This window comes from Acanthochromis polyacanthus, chromosome 5 (genome assembly GCF_021347895.1).
Source record: "Acanthochromis polyacanthus isolate Apoly-LR-REF ecotype Palm Island chromosome 5, KAUST_Apoly_ChrSc, whole genome shotgun sequence".
Lineage (NCBI taxonomy): Eukaryota > Metazoa > Chordata > Actinopteri > Pomacentridae > Acanthochromis > Acanthochromis polyacanthus.
This window is the reverse complement of record NC_067117.1, coordinates 37973448-37994388: the sequence shown is the minus strand read 5'-3', so window position 1 is coordinate 37994388 and position 20941 is coordinate 37973448. Positions and strand designations below refer to the sequence as shown.

At 40.5% G+C, this 20941-nt stretch overlaps 1 long non-coding RNA gene across 1 annotated transcript; it reads left to right on the top strand.

Moving 5' to 3' along the window:
• Positions 1 to 225: 225 nt before the first annotated feature.
• Positions 226 to 3517, top strand: LOC127533965 (uncharacterized). The gene is made up of 3 exons (XR_007941863.1): positions 226 to 1573; positions 1828 to 2235; positions 2409 to 3517. It is a non-coding gene; the product is annotated as an uncharacterized LOC127533965 (long non-coding RNA).
• Positions 3518 to 20941: the final 17424 nt, after the last annotated feature.

The window sequence follows — 20941 nt, the reverse complement described above, 5'->3', positions numbered from 1 at the left end:
TTTACGTCGGATGCCCTTCCTGACACAACCCTCTATTTATCCAGGCTTGGGACCGGCACAATAAGACACTGACTTGTGTCCCCTTGCAGCCGAGTACACTCAGGGGTGTACTCGGTGCCACATAGCTGTAGAAGAACAGATAAACGACTGGGGGGGTGGGGGGGTGGGGGTGGGTGGGGGGTGGGGTTGCTGACATGTTTTGAGTTCTCCGTCACATCAGAAGATATATTTATATATATGTTCAACTCATTGAACATATAGTTTAGAAATAAATACTCTGTTCTCTGTACATTTTGAATAGATGCGTGTTGATTTCAACTATCTGATACCTAATGAAATTCTGTAATGATAGTGATTTAGATGCCGATATTTCTTTATAGATGATTGACAGGCTGTTTGACATAATGAATGGATGCAATCCTTGTGCCAAAGGATTCAAAGCTCCCTTGGGTGCTTTGAATTGGATGGAGAGAAAAGCGTTTTTGTTGAGAGCCAGGGAGTACTTGCTCACTTTGGTGACAAAAGATGGAACATCCCTTCACCGATCGAAGAGGTCTATTAAAATAGTGCTTGTTATTCATGCATGAAAAGTTCATGACATGAGTTCAACGACACTTTGTTCCCTTATGCATCGAGTTTCTAAGATGCTCCGTTGTTCTGTTATGCATCGAGTTCCTAAGATGCTCCAATGTTCTGTTATGCATCGAGTTCCTAAGATGCTCCGCTCTCTACATCAGGTTCATATGATGCTACTGTTGCAATGTTTTTCTTTATTTTTTTCTCTTTTGAAATAGTTTTGTATTCAGTCCCACACAAGTGTCATAATGGTATGTATGCTAACATGATGCTCATTTATTTAAATGTTTTTCAGCGTTCAGTTTTGTTGATGTCGGAAATGTCTTGTATTCAGTGTGTTTCAGGTCCGAGATGATTCAAAATGGTATGTTTTACACAAGATCAATGTTATGCATGTGTCAGATGGATGGTATGTATGTTGATATGATGATCTCTTGTTAAAATGTTTTTCAATATGTAGTTTTGGTCCTGTTGGAATGATCCTGTTTCAGGTGTTTCAGGTCCGAGATGTTTCTAAATGGTATGTATTACATAACATCAAGTGCATGTCGATATCAAAATGGTAGGTATTGCATGTGTTCGTGTTCTCAAGTTCTTCCAGTTCTCCCAGTTCTGCAATTATATTGTTCCAAGTTAGTTAAGTGTCCTTAAAGTATACTGTATAAGTTAAAGAAGAAACTGATCACATTCCTAAAAACATGGATGCAAACTAATTATCGATCTGTAATGATCTGTTGACCATTTTCATTCTCTGTGAGTTTGCATCCCTGTGATAGGCACTCAAGAATTGGTGATTACACGTTACTGATGGATGTGATGGAAAATCACTTTACTGCTTTGAATGAACAAAATGACATGGTGCTTTCTTGGGGTGTCTTGTTTCGCCATGATCACAGTAATATATTTTTTTCTTTTGCAGGTGCTTGTCTGTCATTGGATTTGTCATCAATATTGACACATTGATGCTGATGATTCCTGAGCTGCTCCAAGTTCAGCGGTATGTGCTCACCTACAGGTTCAGCCAGGATCACATGGAGCTCCTATTTAATTCAATCAGAGCGTCATGTAGGATTGATGTTATTTTAATTACAATAAATTCTGAAAATACACTTAACCTTTTAGTCCCTGAGCCTGTTTTTGAGGCACCTACAGCCCCCGCCAGCGGGGGCTGTAGGGACTAAGGGGTTAATTAATATCTTTATGTTATGTCTTGGGAGTAATTATGTATTGTGTGCATGTTTTCCATTCAAGGCGGCTGGAATAACAATCCATCTGCAGGCCAGTTCCAGGCCATCTTCTGCCGTCTGATGGTTCGTTGTGGTGTCTCACCTAGTGAGACCGGCAATGTGGTAGCCCAAGATGACACTGTCCCTGTCGGCAGTAGAGATGTCCTCTGCTGAAACTGCTGAAGAGCACCCATCTTCATTTGCCAACATTTTGGCTGTTGTGTGTGACCACAGTTATCTTCCCACTCAGTTTAGTGATCTGGTGGAATGCTGTGGTCTACATAGCAGGATTTATAGTCCGGCAGACTCAACAAAAGCTGTCCTGTGATGTGTGCCGTTCAAGCTTGGTCAGAGATGCTGTGCCATCATCATTTGACGAGAGCTACCACCTTCTTGCTCTGAAAAACAATGTGATTCCATCACAAGGCACAGTGTAGGTTTGATTTTTATAATCTTGTTTATTTTTTTTTATCTTTGCATGTTAATGTTGCTTTGTTCTTTGTTATTTTCTCTGTACTGTAAAGTGTCTTTTAGCACTGTGTAAAGCGCAATGTAAATACAATGTATTATTATCATAATTAATATAATAATTATTATTATTTTAAGGTGCTGAGAGTTGCAGAGAGGGTGATTCGCCAGGCTTCAACAAAGCAAGCTCCAAAGGTGTCAACAGTCACACACATCGTCCGGGAGGAGATTGGAATGGAGAATATTTTTCTGCTTGTTGAACACATTGAAGATACACAGTTTGGTATCGACAACCATCATTCCAGCTTGTTATCATTGGTTGTGTCCGTGTTTCTCAAGATAAGGCTGCATCATATTGCCAAACTTACATCTCTTGACCTGCAGAAAGGGAGCACGAGAAAGAAGCTCTGCAAAACAGTCCTCTTTAAGGGGTTTTAGCTGTAAAACAATTGTACATGTGTAAATGTGGTTTGGGGCAGGGATATCATGTTCTTGTGTTAACTTGAGAATTTATATTTACATTACATTTTATACTCTCTGCTTTGTACATCTATATGATTTATATACACTGACAGTCAATAGAAACTTTGAGACCATATTTTTCAACATAATTTTTATTTTGAAGCCCGAAACTGGATCTTCTTCATATGAATAATTTGTTTAGCATATTGGTATACAGAAACAAACATCTAAAGTTTCAGGAATGATTTCAAAATAAAGAATTTCACAAAAGAAAACGGCACCTGCCAAACACAAAGTCACAACAGTCAATACTGAGTATGGCCTCCATTTGCTTCGATGCAGGCAGCAATCCGTCGGCGCATGCTTTGGACCAGGCTTCTGATTGTGGGTTGGGAACAGCCCATACGCCTGGCTACATCACTGTAGCTCAAACCGGCCTCCACCATACCCAGTGCCCGGAGACGTTGTTCATGTGATAGACACGGTATGATGCTGTTCACTGGACTAACAATGGTGGCCTTTTTTGGGCCTTTACATCGGCCTTCAAAACCCATTCTCAAATTGTGCGGATACTCAGTGAGTATTGCTTGGTGTGTATTTGGTTCACTTTTGCAAAGTGACCAACCCATGTGCAATGAATCATGAAAAAATGACAACTCATCATTATCTCAACTACCAGGGCACTAGATCATCAGTAAATCCACAATGAATAATTACAACCCCCCTACAAGTAGAATTCTGCATACATTTCTACCTCAAAGTTTCTATTGACTGTCAGTATATATATATATATATATATATATATATATATATAATCATTTTCTACTATATCTTTTTTAATATATATGTATGAGTTATATTGATAGTCTATACATGATTTATATAATAATTTTCTCTGATATATTGATTATATTAATACTCCAGATATGATTTATATATATGATGTTTTCAGATATATTGATTATATTGATACTCCATACATGATTTATATATGTAGTATGATTTTCTCTGATATCCCAGATAGCAAACTATGGGTGAATCAATGTTGAATCTATGTTGAGACCTAACGTTGAAATTATACAGAAAGTGCAAGGTTGATAAAATGTTGAGTCAACGTTTGCTTTTCAACCATAAATCACACTTTACCCAGATAGCAAAAGATGTTAAATCAATGTTGAATTAGGGTTAAGAAGGTTGAATTTTGGTTACGGTTGAAGACTGATGGTTGGATCAATGTTGATTCAACAACATTTTGTCAACATTGAAGTTTGTGTTTAAAAGATACCATTGAATCTACGTTGTATTTTGGTTTAATTAAAATGTTTGACAGGTCAATGTTTAATTAATGTTGAATCTATGTTTGCAAACATGTAATCTATGTAAGCAAACGTTGACTCAACATTTCATCAACCTTGCGCTTTCTGTATAATTTCTACGTTAAGTCTCAACATAGATTCAACATTGATTCACCCATAGTTTGCTATCTGGGATATATATCTGTGTGTGTGTGTGTGTGTGTGTGTGTGTGTGTGTGTGTGTGTGTGTGTGTGTGTGTGTGTGTGTGTGAATGATGTTGATACTCCATCTATGATTTATATATATATATATATATATATATATATTCCTTTTCTCTGATATGTAACTTCTATCTATTGTTTTACATAGAGATATGTGTTCATTAGTCAGTATTTTGTTTATATATGTAAATATGTATATATAGCGTAATCATATATTGTCTTTTCAAATTATTAAAATAATTGACTTTACTGCCATTATCTGCTTCTCTAACATATATTATAGACCCTCCAGAAAAACGCGATTATGCGATCGCATGAATTCCCGCATTAATCACCAAAATGCCGCTGATTATGCGAGGGTCAATTATTTCCCAAAAGGCCGCATATTCCCCACAAAACAGCCCATAATTCCCGCAAGAATCTCACATTTCCATGAAAAAAAAGACAAATATGCGGGTCCCGCTTGATTTCACAATTTCCGCATAAAATGAGAAAACTATAACCAATATAAATGGAGTTGTGAGTGAGATTTTATGTGACGCCTGGCCTGACGTCATCAGTTCGCGCATTCACACACACTAGAAGCACGAGCTGATGTGGAGTGCAGCACCAGTGTTGCCAACTTAGCAACTTTCCCGCGAAATCTAGCAACTTTCCAAAGCGTCCTAGCGACTTTTTTGTCAAAAGCGACAAGCCACAAATCTAGCGACTTTTTCTGTCGTTTTGGAGACTGACAGGAAAACTCGGATCACTCTGCAGTTACTGTCCTCAACAAGCAGAAGGCGCTGCTCTGAGCTTCTCCCCCTGCCAAAGCACAGGCTGTCAGTCCAGTAACCCCGCAGCAGTCCCAGTGTCTGATTAGAGGACACATCCCTCTGCGGCCAGACGGCAGGTGAATCACGCATATTTTTGCATATTTCACAACTATTCGCATACTTTGCAACTTTCCGCAATTTCCCCGCATAAAATGGCATAAAAACCCCACATATTTATTCGCAAAAATCAAGGATTTTAGCCCGCATAATCAAGGATTTTAGCTCGCATAATCAAGGATTTTTGCCCGGGTTTTTCTGGAGGGTCTAATATTAGTGTGTGTGTGTGTGTGTGTGTTTACAGTGTTTGCTAAATACCTGTCTACAGTTGAGCTTAATATCAGAATATTCTATTACTGTTAATCCCGCTATGAATATTAAAATACGCCGAACCATTTGTCCTGTATCATAGCTACATGTATGACGTTTGCAGCAAAAAAAAAAAAAAAAAAAACGCGTGAAAATCAGTTTGATATTCAGAGTTAAGATGGATTAAATGCGCCGTCAAACAGCGCTGAGTGGAGCGGGTGAATGGTCCAAGATGGCAGCCCCACGGCTCGTCAGCGCCAATAGGCAGTAGCGGTCGATGCGGCGTCTACTCTTTATATATGGATAATATATATCGTTCAGCAGGTCTCCAGCGTTGCCAGAGGAACTCTGAGCCTCCGGGGTGGATCAGGGCACTATCTGGTTTCCAGGCCGAAAACAGTCCAAACGAAGCCACGCGAGCAAGCTGGGTTAGCTAACTGTAGTGCAACGTCCGCGTCTGTTCCTTGCGACTCACTTGTCCAAAAAATCCAAACGATGCAGTTCCCTGCTTGAAGCTCTGTACTAAAGTTCCAGGTTTTACAGATTATTTTTTAAAAAAATTGTGAACTCGTGTTTTTGCACTACAGTGCAAAAACTCCTGAAAATATTCCGCTCTCACGTTCCATGCTGGCTCCTCTCCTCCTCTCTCATCTCTCCTCTCTCTCCTCATGCCTACACACACACTTCATATCCACACATGCCCTCACTGCATGCTCTTCACATGAATCAATTAATTTAAAGTGCCTTTGTGACCACATGCATTTAGCATTTCCTTTTCCAAAATAAATGAAATAAAATACATTTAACAATTTTAAACATTCTCATGAACTGTTGTAAACACATTTTTAACAAACACAAAATATGTATTTAGCCACTTTTAAATACACTTTTTAACTCTATTTATTTATTTACCTATTTTACATGAACAAATATTTATTGATATTTTTCACTGGACTACAATGACATGAGCTAAAAAGCATTGCACATACTTTAACCCTTTAGGCGCCAGAGTTTTTTCAATAAAATATTCAGTTTTGATATCATTTTTTCAAAAGGTTGGAACTTGAAAATGGTTAGAGATAAAGGTAAAGTGTAAATGAGAAAAATCATCAGTATGACCCAAAGTTTGTGATGGGAGTAAATTTACTAATCTAATTTGCATATTATGATGTCACCAGGCGGCGGACATATAGATTATATAACTTGATTGATGTTTATCAATCAAGATGGCATTGTTTGGCTCAGAATTTGTCAGATCACTGTCTCCATGATACCCAACAGGCTCATCAAAATGTCCGGACCCACTTGTGATACTCTTCCTCATCTGTCAAGCAAACCCAGCCATCATCGTCATTTACGACGGGGCCGTGAGCGCCACTGCAGCCTCCACCGTTATCAGTGCATTTTCTCCCGTGTCTGCTGCTATTTCTGCGGGGGGGTTTTGCATCCCCGCTATCCCCCTCACCATTAGCGGTGTTTTGACCACCCCTGCTACACTTACCACGTCCCCTCCTGCCACCCTTAACCCTGTGAAGCAAAGCATTGGCTCCAGTATGTGCTGCTTGTGGAATTGTAATGAAGAAGGTGAGAAACCTCATGAGATAATGTTGCTCTCAACAAGCAGGGGCTGACATCACATTCCTGAATCAAGAAGAGAGAAAATAGTTTGACAACGATGTGAAAAACAAAACAAAAACGTTTTAAATCTTAGTCAGCTGAATTTTAGATTATTTCCTACATACCCAAATATGATTTGCCACAAGTTTTATTGTGTCATTATTTTATTGTTTTTGAAAGCACTTGGTGCTTCAAATATTTGCAGAAGTTAAAACTAGTTGCTTGCACAGTCTTACAAACTTAATGTTGTAACTGGGGGACATTTTGTTACATAATTTAGACTTTAACTTACTTTTAGCTCACAATATTCTGTGCTATTATTTAAGTAGAATTTTGAGAATACAGTTTCTCTTAATAGAGTACATTTATTTACATCATTTATTAAATTTAAAGATATGAGCACCTATTTCACCACAGCTGATGATAAATATATATATATATCTAATAAAAGATTAGATGGGACAATATTTCAGGAACCAAAGAATCCATGTAGTCACTGGTGTAAAGTATTGAATTTTTTTTAAAGTAAGCACAAGTTTAAATTATTAGTTTTTAGTCAAACACAAATTGTAACTGAGTATTCCTAATTAGTGGTAATGTTACTTACACTTACACACGATACAGACACTGTGTATGACTCAGCGCTGCCCGTCGAGTCCAACATGCTGCAACATAACTGAAGGCGTTAACACTCTCTCACATAAGCACAGAGTAGAGAAATTAAATTCTTTACTTTGAAAGTAACATTATTGCAACATTGATATCCTCAATTTCAAGTAATTACAAGTAGTTTTAGTACAAGAGTACCAACTCCACCACTGACTGTGTGTTAATAAAAGCTTCAACTGTGGAACTGCACTGCTCTGGTCTGTTCTGGCATCTGCTGGTGGAGACAGGAACTGCAGCTGGCGAAACACCCTCTGGCTCCCTCTTTCTACATCTGTCTGTCTCTACATCTGTCTCCCTCTCTCCTCTCTCTTTCTCTCTCTCTCCTGTGTGTTTCTCTCTGCTTCCTGAACCTTCCACATGCCTGCAGTCTGACTGCAGCAATGTGAATCAGCTGCAGTAATTAGCTGAGCTCACTCAGTATAGTGCATACTGTAGTTATTTCTAGACAGCTCACACACTCATTCAAAATAATCAATGTGGCCCAGCAATATAATCATCAGACGATGCAAAACCATCAAAATAAAATCCATAATATACTAATTTAAGCTGAAAATCATTACATGGCAGTGTAACACATGAATCAAACCCCTAACTTGTGGACACACAAACACATACAGTTTGAATGATTTGTGCAGAGTCACTGTGATGTTAGTCACTGAGCAAGACAGTGGGTCTCCTTCAGTTTGTGGGTCAGTCTGAGTCATCGCATCAGTGTTTATATAACTATGACTAGGCGCCTCACTGGACTGACTTACCTGCTTCGCTATGATTGTGTTGAAAGTGAAGGTGACTCTGGCAGCCTGTAAACAGCCTGATCTCAACACAAACTCATCTGGATGAAACAGAGTGTGTATGTTTTTATGTGTCTGTGGTAAATGGCTGTTTGACGATTAAAACACGGTTTTAGGAATGGGGTTACTGAATGCACCATGTCAATAGAATAGAATAGAATAGAATAGAATTACTTTATTGATAATAAAATAGAATTAAATTAACTGCTCTCACAAAGATAAAAACAAACGTGCTTATAATTCAAACCCCTCAATTGCCACCTCTTGCCCTCAAGTACCAGAGGACTCTGAATAGCACAAATGACACGAAATGACACTAAAAGTCTGCGATAAATGGTGACGATCCTTCTGTTTTTGCTGTCATCGAATCTCCATGAAAGCCGAAGGAAATATTTGCCCAAAATATTTTCTTAAAAGATAACATAATGGAGTGACACAACTTCTTGTTCAAGAGTAAAGCTGTTTTGATCCCTGCCCCCCTTATCCACCTTCTTCCTGTCTCTGGCATCTCTCTCCCGCTTCTCTCTCTTGGCTCTCCCTCCTGTATCTCTGCCTCACTTATCCTTTCTCTGTCTTGTGTGTGTGTCTCTCTCCCTCCATGTCCCTCTGGCTCCCTCTTTCTACATCTGTCTGTCTCTACATTTGTCTCCCTCTCTCCTCTCTCTTTCTCTCTCTCTCCTGTGTGTTTCTCTCTGCTTCCTGAACCTTCCACCTGCCTGCAGTCTGACTGCAGCAATGTGAATCAGCTGCAGTAATTAGCTGAGCTCACTCAACTCACCTGCTCTCAATCCCACCTCATAGTATGTTCAGTCATTCATTTGACACTGGACCATAGACTGCTGAGCTACACATGGGCTCTGTTTCCTCTTTGGACTCCTTCAGATCTATGCTCCAAACTGTAATAGACTACGTTTATATGCAGTCAATAACCCTTTCATAACCAGAATATTAGCAATAACCCGGTTGCGTAAGGCCATGTAAACACCCGCAAAAACCCGAATATGCTCATATTCCGGTTTTTAAAAACCCGAATAAGACCCCTGGGTTACTCCTTTTCTAATCCGAATATCTCGTAATATAAATGTGCATCGGAATATCCCCATAGAAAGAAACATTAATTTGCGTTCTGCGCATGTTTCATCCGAAAGGAATCTTGGTCTTTTGAGTACGGCAACTACTTGTATGCCGCGTCTGGCGCGTGACCCACTGGAAATACACAAGGAGAGGTAAACAGACATGGCAAAACCCACACGCAGCAGCACAGCGCCACATTTTTGGAGCGAGGAGGAAACGGACTACTTTTTTTTTTTTTGTCTTTGGGTACAGGAAGAAGAAACGGAAATGACGTAATCGTTGTCTGTGCGTCCCGGTTTGGATGGGAATATTCCAATTGATTACGCTGATCATGTAAACAGGAGTAACTCTGTCTGTTTAGTCATGTAAACGGGTTATTCCAAATGTTTCAGAAACTGGAATATTGACCTTAGCCCGAATATTAATGGCATATAAACATAGTCAGTGTCTCTCATGGACCCTGTTCTGCCCCCGTACTCCCCCCAGTTCCTGTTCTGCTTTCCACCTGGACTCAGTTTTTGTCCTGGCTTCTCACTAGCCTTGCTTTTGTCTCCAATCTGTTGTTGCTGTCTTGTCTTTTGTCATTCTGGATTTCCCCTCTGTTTTCAGTTCCCCCAGTTCTTGTGAGTACACATTCTTAGCTGCACACGTGGACAAAATTGTTGGTACCCCTCAGTTAAAGAAGGAAAAACCCACAATTCTCACTGAAATCACTTGAAACTCACAAAAGTAACAATAAATAAAAATTTATTGAAAATTAAATAATCAAAAACAGCCATTACTTTTGAATTGTTGATTAACATAATTATTTAAAAAAAACAAACTAATGAAACAGGCCTGGACAAAAATGATGGTACCTCTATAAAAGATTGAAAACTATTTGACCAGAGTGACATGATTAACTCAGGTGTGTCATTTAATTGACATCACAGGTGTTTCCAAACTCATAATCAGTCAGTCTGCCTATTTAAAGGGAGACAAGTAGTCACCCTGCTGTTTGGTGAAAAGGTGTGTACCACACTGAACATGGACAACAGAAAGCGAAGGAGAGAATTGTCCCAGGACATCCGAGAAAAAATTATAGACAAACATCTTAAAGGTAAAGGCTATAAGACCATCTCTAAACAGCTTGAAGTTCCTGTGACAACAGTGGCTCATATTATTCAGAAGTTCAAGACCCACGGGACAGTAGCCAACCTCCCTGGACGTGGCCGCAAGAGGAAAATTGATGACAAATTGAAGAGACGGATCGTTCGAATTGTATCCAAAGAGCCCAGAGCAACCTCCAAAGAAATTAAAGGTGAACTCCAAGGCCAAGGTACATCAGTGTCAGATCGCACTATTCGTCGTTGTTTGAGCCAAAGTGGACTTCATGGGAGACGACCAAGGAGGACACCACTGCTGAAAAAAACTCATAAAAAAGCCAGACTGGAATTTGCAAAAATGCATGTTGACAAGCCACAAAGCTTCTGGGAGAATGTCCTTTGGACAGATGAGACCAAACTGGAGCTTTTTGGTAAGGCACATCAACTCTATGTTCATAGACTCAAAAACCAAGCATACGAAGAAAAGAACACTGTCCCTACGGTGAAACATGGAGGAGGCTCAGTAATGTTTTGGGGCTGCTTTGCTGCATCTGGCACAGGGTGTCTTGAAAGTGTGCAAGGTACGATGAAATCTGAAGACTATCAAGGCATTCTGGAGAGAAATGTGCTGCCTAGTGTCAGAAAGCTTGGTCTCAGTCGCAGGTCATGGGTCTTCCAACAGGACAACGATCCAAAACACACAGCCAAAAACACCCAAGAATGGCTGAGAGAAAAGCGTTGGACTATTCTAAAGTGGCCTTCTATGAGCCCAGATCTGAATCCCATTGAACATATGTGGAAGGAGCTGAAACATGCCATTTGGAGAAGACACCCATCAAACCTGAGACAACTGGAGCTGTTTGCTCATGAGGAGTGGGCCAAAATACCTGTTGACAGCTGCAGAACGCTCATTGACAAATACAGAAATCGTTTAATTGCAGTGATTGCCTCAAAAGGTTGTGCAACAAAATATTAAGTTATGGGTACCATCATTTTTGTCCAGCCCTATTTCATTAGTTTGTTTTTTTTAAATAATTATGTTAATCAACAATTCAAAAGTGATGGCTGATTTTGATTATTTGATTTTCAATAAATTTTTATTTATTGTTACTTTTGTGAGTTTCAAGTGATTTCAGTGAGAATTGTGGGTTTTTCCTTCTTTAACTGAGGGGTACCAACAATTTTGTCCACGTGTGTAGTTTTGTTATTTCAGTTTTAGTTTTGTAGACCTCCATTTTTGAGTTTGCAGTGTATGTTCATAGAGTTTTTAAGTAGTTTGATTTTAGCTTTTTCCCCTCAGTTCAGTTCCCACCTATGAATTGGTTCAGTTCTTTTGTTAAATAAAACCCTTTTCATTTATTTCCTTTCTGCTGTTTTCTATGTGGGCTGCACAGTGAAATAGTGGTTAGCACTTTTGCCTTGCAGCAAGAAGATCCCTGGTTCAAATCCCAGCCTGGGCCTAGGATCTTTCTGCATGGAGTTTGCATGTTCTCCCTGTGCATGCGTGGGTTTTCTCCGGGCACTCTGGCTTCCTCCCACAGTCCAAAAATATGCTGAGGTTAATTGATTATTCTAAATTGCCCGTAGGTGTGAATGTGAGTGTGATTGTTTGTCTGTATATGTAGCCCTGCGACAGACTGGCGACCTGTCCAGGGTGTCCCTTCCTTCGCCCGAGTCAGCTGGGATAGACTCCAGCACCCCCCGCGACCCTAGTGAGGATAAAGCGGTGTATAAAGAATGGATGGATGGATGTTTTCTATGTCTGCGCCTGGGTTCTCCAGCTCTCTCGGTAACAGAAGCTGATTCCTCCTTCTCTTTACATTTGCTAGTACTGACGCTATTTGTTAATCCGGGTTCATCAGTAAAAAGGACTTTTTTTCCCCCCACCATACACTGAAATGCTACTGAATTTATCCTTGTCTTCCTCCTGAGAAAAACCTCCTGTCCTGCGACTAGACAGCCTTCTTTTTACAAGACTTTAACTTATTCTTGTGTTCTTTATTTAGTAAATTATGTTATTGTGATGAGTCCCCCTCAAACCTTCAGTCTGGCTATGATTTGCTCAGAATAACAATCTGACTTTTGACACTTTCACTGGCTTTTGATGCCGTTTTTTTCCTGTGATCATAATGCTACTCGGTAAGCAATCACTGCATCTACTGAAAAGAAGCACATATACAGTATATTGAAAACAGGTGAACAGTGGCTGCAGGTTGGTTTACCACTTCACTATTCCCACTTCAGTGAAGTCTTTTTCAGAGGAACAACAGTGATGTGTGCAGTAAAGCTGCAGTCGTATTAATGAGATTATCCACCTGTGTGGGACTGAAGTTAGAGGAACTGCTGTCCATTGTAGTGGCATTGTAATGAACTGGAATAATTTCTTTAAATTTAATTACTGTGATCAGATAAACATCTGATGTGATGGAACTTCTTGGTGGATGCTCCATAGTCTGATATTTTAAATTCAAATGTCATGAAAACATGATCAGATAAAAGGGTTTTAGGGGAAATGATAAGATGTGTGAGTTGGTTTATTTACACTTTGTCAGGGCCTCCACTTCTGCATAGCTGGCAGTTTCCCTCCTCTCCTGATTGTGGTATGAGCTCAATCATCACCTCCAAAAAAAAGTGGTTCAGTTCCACATTTGATGGTAGATGTTGCACAGACTTCGGTCAGTGAACTCTGCTCTGCTTTGAATCTGTTCTAGTTTTACCTTTCTTTTCTCTCTCTGCCTGCTGCTCTGACCTGCTCAGCATCTGAGCCCTCCTTTTACGTTCTTTGTTAATTTTGTTCTTGGCATTTCCTGATTTTCTGGTCTGGCTATTTCCCTATTTATCTGCATAGAAAAATCAAATGTGTGTCACAATGAACTAAGTTGAGGCTTCATTGTCGTTGCCCACATGGATTTTGAAATCACCTACTAAATATTTTTTCAGTACTGAAAAGAACAAATTGCAGTGCACAAGCAAACAGACCATCTACAGCACATCTTGGTGTCAGAGGAGATCCATCAGTTTTGAGGGTCAGTAAGGTCATCTATTTTTCAGCATGTTTGTCATTATGGAAAACAACTCATTGCTATGATTGTTGAGGGGTAGAACATGATAACAGGAAACAGATCATAAGTCACTGCTGTTGGTGGATTTACACCACACAGGGGAGTTTGTGTGTTTGTCCTCTCTGGAGATAATGTGGTGTTTGCGCCCTGCATGGCTTAAATTACAGTCAGAAGACCTGCTGCCTCATCAGCCCTGAAAGTGATCTGAGGAGGAATTTCTGTTTTGTGGTTTTTGAAGGCAGATGTTGTGGATGGAGATGTCCAGCACTAGAACACAGGATTTTGAGGGGAAAACAACAGATTGTAAATGATAAACAATCAGTACTTTTATCACATCAAATAACAATGTGGAGGCGAAATCTCACCTCAACGTGTTCCTTTTCTCTGCTTCATTTGCTGTTACAAAGAATTTCAGGTCATTGTTTTAACCATCTAGATGCAACTTTAATGCTTTAGTTCAGTGTCATTGCTTATTGTCAGAGAAAATACACTAAACTGTACACAACCTATTTAACATCAGACATTACAGTTAATGTAATAATTATTTAAAAAACGTTTATCATAATTTTTTAAAAATTTCTTGTGATGTTGTGTTATTCATGTGCATGCCACATAGATTTACATTTGTCTTTTTAACTTTATTTCTATTTCTGTGTTGATGAATGTGAGCAACGGGCTATTGTACAATTTCCTTCGGGATTAATAAAGTATCTATCTATCTATCTATCTATCAACAGTGCCTTGTGAAAGTATTCGGCCCCCTTGAACTTTTCAACCTTTCGCCACATTTCAGGCTTCAAACTTAAAGATATAAAATTTTAATTTTTTGTCAAGAATCAACAACAATTGGGACACAATTGTGAAGTGGCATGAAATTTATTGGATATTTTAAACTTTTTTAACAAATAAAAACCTGAAAAGTGGGGCGTGCAATATTATTCGGCCCCCTTGCATTAATACTTTGTAGCGCCACCTTTTGCTGCAATTACAGCTGCAAGTCGCTTGGGATATATCTCTATCAGTTTTGCACATCGAGAGACTGAAATTCGTGCCCGTTCTTCCTTGCAAAACAGCTCGAGCTCAGTGAGGTTGGATGGAGAGCGTTTGTGAACAGCAGTCTTCAGCTCTGCCCACAGATTCTCCATTGGATTCAGGTCTGGACTTTGACTTGGCCATTCTAACACCTGGATATGTTTATTTGTGAACCATTCCATTGTAGATTTGGCTTTATGTTTTGGATCATTGTCCTGTTGGAAGATAAATCTCCGTCCCAGTCTCAGGTCTTTTGCAGACTCCAACAGGTTTTCTTCCAGAATGCTCCTGTATTTGGCTCCATTCATCTTCCCATCAATTTTAACCATCTTCCCTGTCCCTGCTGAAGAAAAGCAGGCCCAAACCATGAGGCTGCCACCACCATGTTTGACAGTGGGGATGGTGTGTTCAGGGTGATGAGCTGTGTTGCTTTTATGCCAAACATATCGTTTTGCATTGTGGCCAAAAAGTTGGATTTTGGTTTCATCTGACCAGAGCACCTTCTTCCACATGTTTGCTGTGTCTCCCAGGTGGCTTGTGGCAAACTTTAAACGAGACTTTTTATGGATATCTTTGAGAAATGGCTTTCTTCTTGCCACTCTTCCATAAAGGCCAGATTTGTGCAGTGTACGACTGATTGTTGTCCTATGGACAGACTCTCCCACCTCAGCTGTAGATCTCTGCAGTTCATCCAGAGTGATCATGGGCCTCTTGGCTGCATCTCTGATCAGTCTTTTCCTTGTTCGAGGTGAAAGTTTAGAGGGACGGCCGGGTCTTGGTAGATTTGCAGTGGTCTGATACTCCTTCCATTTCATAATGATTGCTTGCACAGTGCTCCTTGAGATGTTTAAAGCTTGGGAAATCTTTTTGTATCCAAATCCAGCTTTAAACTTCTCCACAACAGTATCTCGGACCTGCCTGGTGTGGTCCTTGGTCTTCATGATGCTCTCTGCACTTTAAACAGAACCCTGAGACTATCACAGAGCAGGTGCATTTATACGGAGACTTGATTACACACAGGTGGATTCTATTTATCATCATCAGTCATTTAGGACAACATTGGATCATTCAGAGATCCTCACTGAACTTCTGGAGTGAGTTTGCTGCACTGAAAGTAAAGGGGCCGAATAATATTGCACACCCCACTTTTCAGTTTTTTATTTGTTAAAAAAGTTTAAAATGTCCAATAAATTTCATTCCACTTCACGATTGTGTCCCAATTGTTGTTGATTCTTGACAAAAAATTAAAATTTTATATCTTTATGTTTGAAGCCTGAAATGTGGCAAAAGGTTGAAAAGTTCAAGGGGGCCGAATACTTTCGCAAGGCACTGTATCTATCTATCTATCTAATGATCTGTTTAACTGTCTGGACCACATAGTTTAACTCCAGATACAGGAAAATGGTATACACTCCCCTCGAAGTATTGGAACAGTGAGGCCAATTCCTTTATTTTTTTTTTCTGTAGACTGAAAACATTTCAATTTGCTTTCAAAAGATGAATGAGACAAGAGATCAACATTTCAGCTATTATTTCCATCTGGAATTTTTACAACTCAGATAACACTTATAACGGAATTTTAGGTGAGCAACAGCATTGGAACAGATTGACTTAAAATAGATCAAACTGAATTAGACTGAATATTTATTTGCAAATCCTGCATCAAGCCTGTGACCCACTGACATCCAAAACCTTTGCATTCTTCTTTTGTGATGCTTTTTCAGGCTTTCACTGCAGCCTCTTTCAGTTGCTTGTTTTTTTTTGGGGGGGGGGGTTACTTCTTTCAATCTCCTCTTTATCATTTAAAATGTATCGAGTTTAAGTCTTGAGATTGACTTGGCCAGTCTAAATCCTTCCACTTCTTGCCCCTGATGAACTCCTTTGTTGTTTTGGTAGTATGTTTGGATCATTATATTGCTGCATGATAAAGAATCTCCCAATCAGTTTGGTTGCAGCTTTCTTTAAATAACAGATTAAACATAACATTGTTTTTTCAAAAAAAAAAAAAAAAGCCAGGTTCAGGTAAGAGTGTAAGATCGAATGGTTTATCAAGAGTAATGCTGTAAGTGTATCAGTGCTGTTTGGTTATTTTCCTTGAGGTTGACAGTATAAAGAGAGAGAGAGAGAGAGAGAGAGAGAGAGAGAGAGAGAGAGAGAGAGGATGTTATTTATTCATATTCTTATTGGGATTTTTTCATATTTATGTAATTTTTCATCTAGTTGAATACAATCTATTTCTGTATGACTGTCAATCCAAAGAGGGAGAGATGAAAAAGGGGAAGGAGAGGAGAGTGCAAGTCAGGAAGAACCAGGTAAGAAAACAAATCGACAATAGTGGCACGCAAAACAGCAACTATTAAGCTGAAAAAAACATTCCATTCACAATATAATTTTACATATATGTCATGGAAGTTATGTGTTCTCTCCACATTAAACGCTTTCCAGAAGTACACTTAACAGATACATTAACAGACTTCATTCTAAACAGGACATCTTCATTACATTTTCCTAATAAGCTTTACTATTTGCTTAATTTCACTATAAGTGGGGTGCTTAATTTCACTATACAAGGAGGAGAAGAACAGGGGGAGACTCTGGGAGATGAGAGAGTGCAGACCAGGGAAAGAGATGCTGTGCATCGCATTTCAAATAAAAGTCAAAAAAACAGTCCAAGGTCCATTTTTGGCGTTTTTGGTACTCAGTATGAGGGGCTGGTTTACTCCAGAAACATACATGCTGTTTATGTGTATGTTGAGGAGCTGCTGTATCTAAATGAGTCGTCTTTTCCCAGAAATTAGGATTACAATATGTTTCTTTTAAGATTCTAGTGCATTCCTCCTTTGCTGTGACTCAGCATTTAAATAACCTTTATCAGATTGGATGGTTTAGTCACAAACTTTTTCAAATAGTGTTATGCTTTTCATTTACAAATGTGAGAATGAAATTGTGTTAAAATGTACAAAACAGTGAAATTTATCTTGCCTGTCTGGGCACCTCTGGGTGCTCAGCACCCCTAAACCTCTAATCCTAGTGTTCTGTTTATGTTGTAATTGCTAGAACAATTTGCTGTGAATTCATTTAAGTTTATTCATGGTCATTTGTCGCCATCTGCTGGCAGAAGTTAGCATAGCACTTTTGTCTATCGGCTCTTGTTGACAATTCATATGACACCATCATTCTGTGACATGGTTTGCCGTGAGCCAGGAGCATGAGGCTCAGCTCTGATAAGTCTTTTCCAGTTAAAGTAAAATGTTAAATACCTTCCAGTGTTTCAAGGTAGTTTTGAAGGCATCGTCGGTGAGTTTTAAGTTACAGATACAGCTATAAGCCGTGTTGTATTTGATTTGAGCTAAGCTAGCTAGTTCTAGCATACTTTTACGCTACATTCTGAATGTGCTGTATTTTATGTTGCAGTTTTACCCTACTTCATTGGACCATAAAGATTCGAACCAAGTCAAGTGTCTGTGTGGTTACTGAAGAGGAGTTATCTTGCTGTTTACTTTGGCAAGGCGTTAAGGGAGAACAGTACAGTAAAACGACGTCTTCTGGCCTGCTAATCTTCACACCTGGAAGAGGACAATGTTTGAGCTTCGTGCACAATAATATCACTACGACTTAATCATCTCAAGTAAGCACTACGTGATCAAGCAAAAATGCAGGCAGAAAAGACTTCTATCACAAGATCTATCACAAAAACCAGATCTTGTGTCTCCAGTTCATCCAAGAGCTCTAAAAACCTCCATACAAGCAAATTAGCTGCTGCTAATGCACGGGCTGAAGCAGAGATGGCAAGGACTGAAGCAGCATTCGCTGCACAGGAGAATGAACTGAAATTAAAACAAGCAGAATTAGATTTGGAGAAAAAACGCTTGGAAATGACTCTGGATGCAGTCCGTCTTGAAAAACGAGCTGCAGCTACAGCAGCCAAGGCAGACGTGTTGGAGGCAGCAGCACAACAGGAATTGGAACAGGACTTCAGTGAGATTGATGTTCCAACTGATGACTCAAAAACACGCACTAAAGAATATGTTGAAAGACTGCTCGAAAACGGTGCAGCAGAGCATACAGAGAGTGCTCCTGAACTCAAGCCAGATGTCCAGGCCCCTGAAGCTGTCCATACTGTTTCTTCATACCATTCTGTAAATCGTGGTAATTTTCCCCCTCAACAGAACCGTGCACCTATCCTCACACAGTCCATCCAAACCCCAAATCTGTAAAGAATGATGAACAGCATGTGCAACAACCACAGCGCATTAACCACGCGCCTTTCACCTCTCACTCGGAGAAGATGTTCAAACCTAAGGGCTACAGTGACGGTGCATATAACAAGCTAGTGCATAGTCCCGGTTTTGCTCCCAGTGCCAGTTACCCGTAGCAAAGCCCTATGTACACTCAGATTAATGAAAACAGAGCGATGTCAGACCTCGTCAGATTCATGGCCCGGCGCGAGCTCATCTCTACCGGACTCGTGCAGTTCAACGATTGTCCCGAATCCTTTAGAGCGTGGAGAGCTTCCTTTGTGAACTCCATCAGAGACCTTAACCTGTCTGCTAGTGAGGAGCTTGACCTTCTTGTGAAGTGGTTAGGCAAAGACTCAGCCGAACATGCTATACGCATAAGGACTGTCCACGTGAACTACCCAGAACAGGGACTCAGAGCTGTGTGGGATCGACTGTATGAGTGCTATGGCGCATCAGAGGTGATCGAAAGCTCTCTCTTTAAAAGACTAGAGAGCTTCCCCAAGGTCCAAAGCAGAGATGGACGCAAACTGCGAGAATTGGGAGACTTACTGATGGAAATACTGGCTGCAAAGGATGATGGAGATCTATTTGGACTAAACTACTTGGACACACCCCGAGGAATCAATCCTATTGTGCAGAAACTGCCATTTCACCTGCAGGAAAAGTGGCTCACTCAAGGCTTCAACTACAAGCAACAACATGGGGCTCCCTATCCGCCATTCAGCTTCTTTGTGGACTTTATGTATCAACAGGCAAGAATGCGTAATGATCCTGGATTCTCACTGGCACCTCCCAACAATGAACAGCCTGGTCCACGCAAACCTGCATTCAAGTTTGAGGGCCAGAGGGCGGTAGCTGTTCTCAAGACTGGAGTAACTTCTCATACACCTCCTGTGCCTTCCGAGTCTCCATCTGCTGTCAAAGAGGACCCGTCCAAACACTGTCTGCTACATAACAAGCCCCACCCCCTCTACAAGTGCCGTGGATTTAGAGACAAGCCAATAGAGGAAAGAAAGTCGCTCTTAAAGAAACACGGAGTGTGCTACAAGTGTTGCAAAGCTTTACATTTGGCAAGAAACTGTTCCGAAGAGATAACATGCGCTGAGTGTGGAAGCAATATGCACGTGGCAGCCCTGCACGCTGGTCCAGCTGTGAAACTCAACAGCTCAGTGGACCCTGCACAGGAGGATGGCGGGGAGGTTGCTATCTCAGCTTCCTGCACTGAGGTATGTGGGAAAGACCTCTCAGGGCGGTCCTGTTCAAAGATATGCCTCGTGAAAGTGTATCCAGCCACTAACTCTAATGGAGCAGTCCGTATGTACGCCATATTGGATGACCAAAGTAACCGATCTCTTGTGCGGTCTGAGTTCTTCAGCATTTTCAATGTCTCAGGTTGTTCTTCGCCCTACTACCTGAAAACATGTGCCGACACAATAGAGACAGAGGGCAGGCAAGCAAGCGGCTTTGTGGTGGAGGCCATTGATGGTACCGTTGCACTCATGCTGCCACCATTGATTGAATGCAATGAAATCCCAAACAATCGTTCAGAAACCCCCACACCTGAAGTTGCCTCCAGCCACGCCCATTTGAAACATCTTTCGAAGCACATTCCCGACCTTGATCCACAAGCTGCCATCTTGCTCTTGTTAGGTCGAGACATAATCAGAGCCCACAAAGTGCGGAAACAGCTTAACGGCCCGCACAGCGCCCCTTACGCTCAGAAGCTCGACCTGGGCTGGGTAATCGTGGGTGAAGTGTGCCTTGGGAGTACACACAAGCCTCCAGTTGTTCACTCCTATTACACCAACATACTCAAGAACGGACGCCCATCCCTTTTTCGGCCATGCTTGAACAGCTACATGGTGAAGGAGAAATACTGTGACACTGATTCACACTCCCTCTCACGCAGGCACAGTCACGCTAATATTTCAGAGAGTGATGTGTTCCAATCAACCAAGGATGATGATGCAGAAGCCCCCTCCATTGAGGATCTGCAGTTC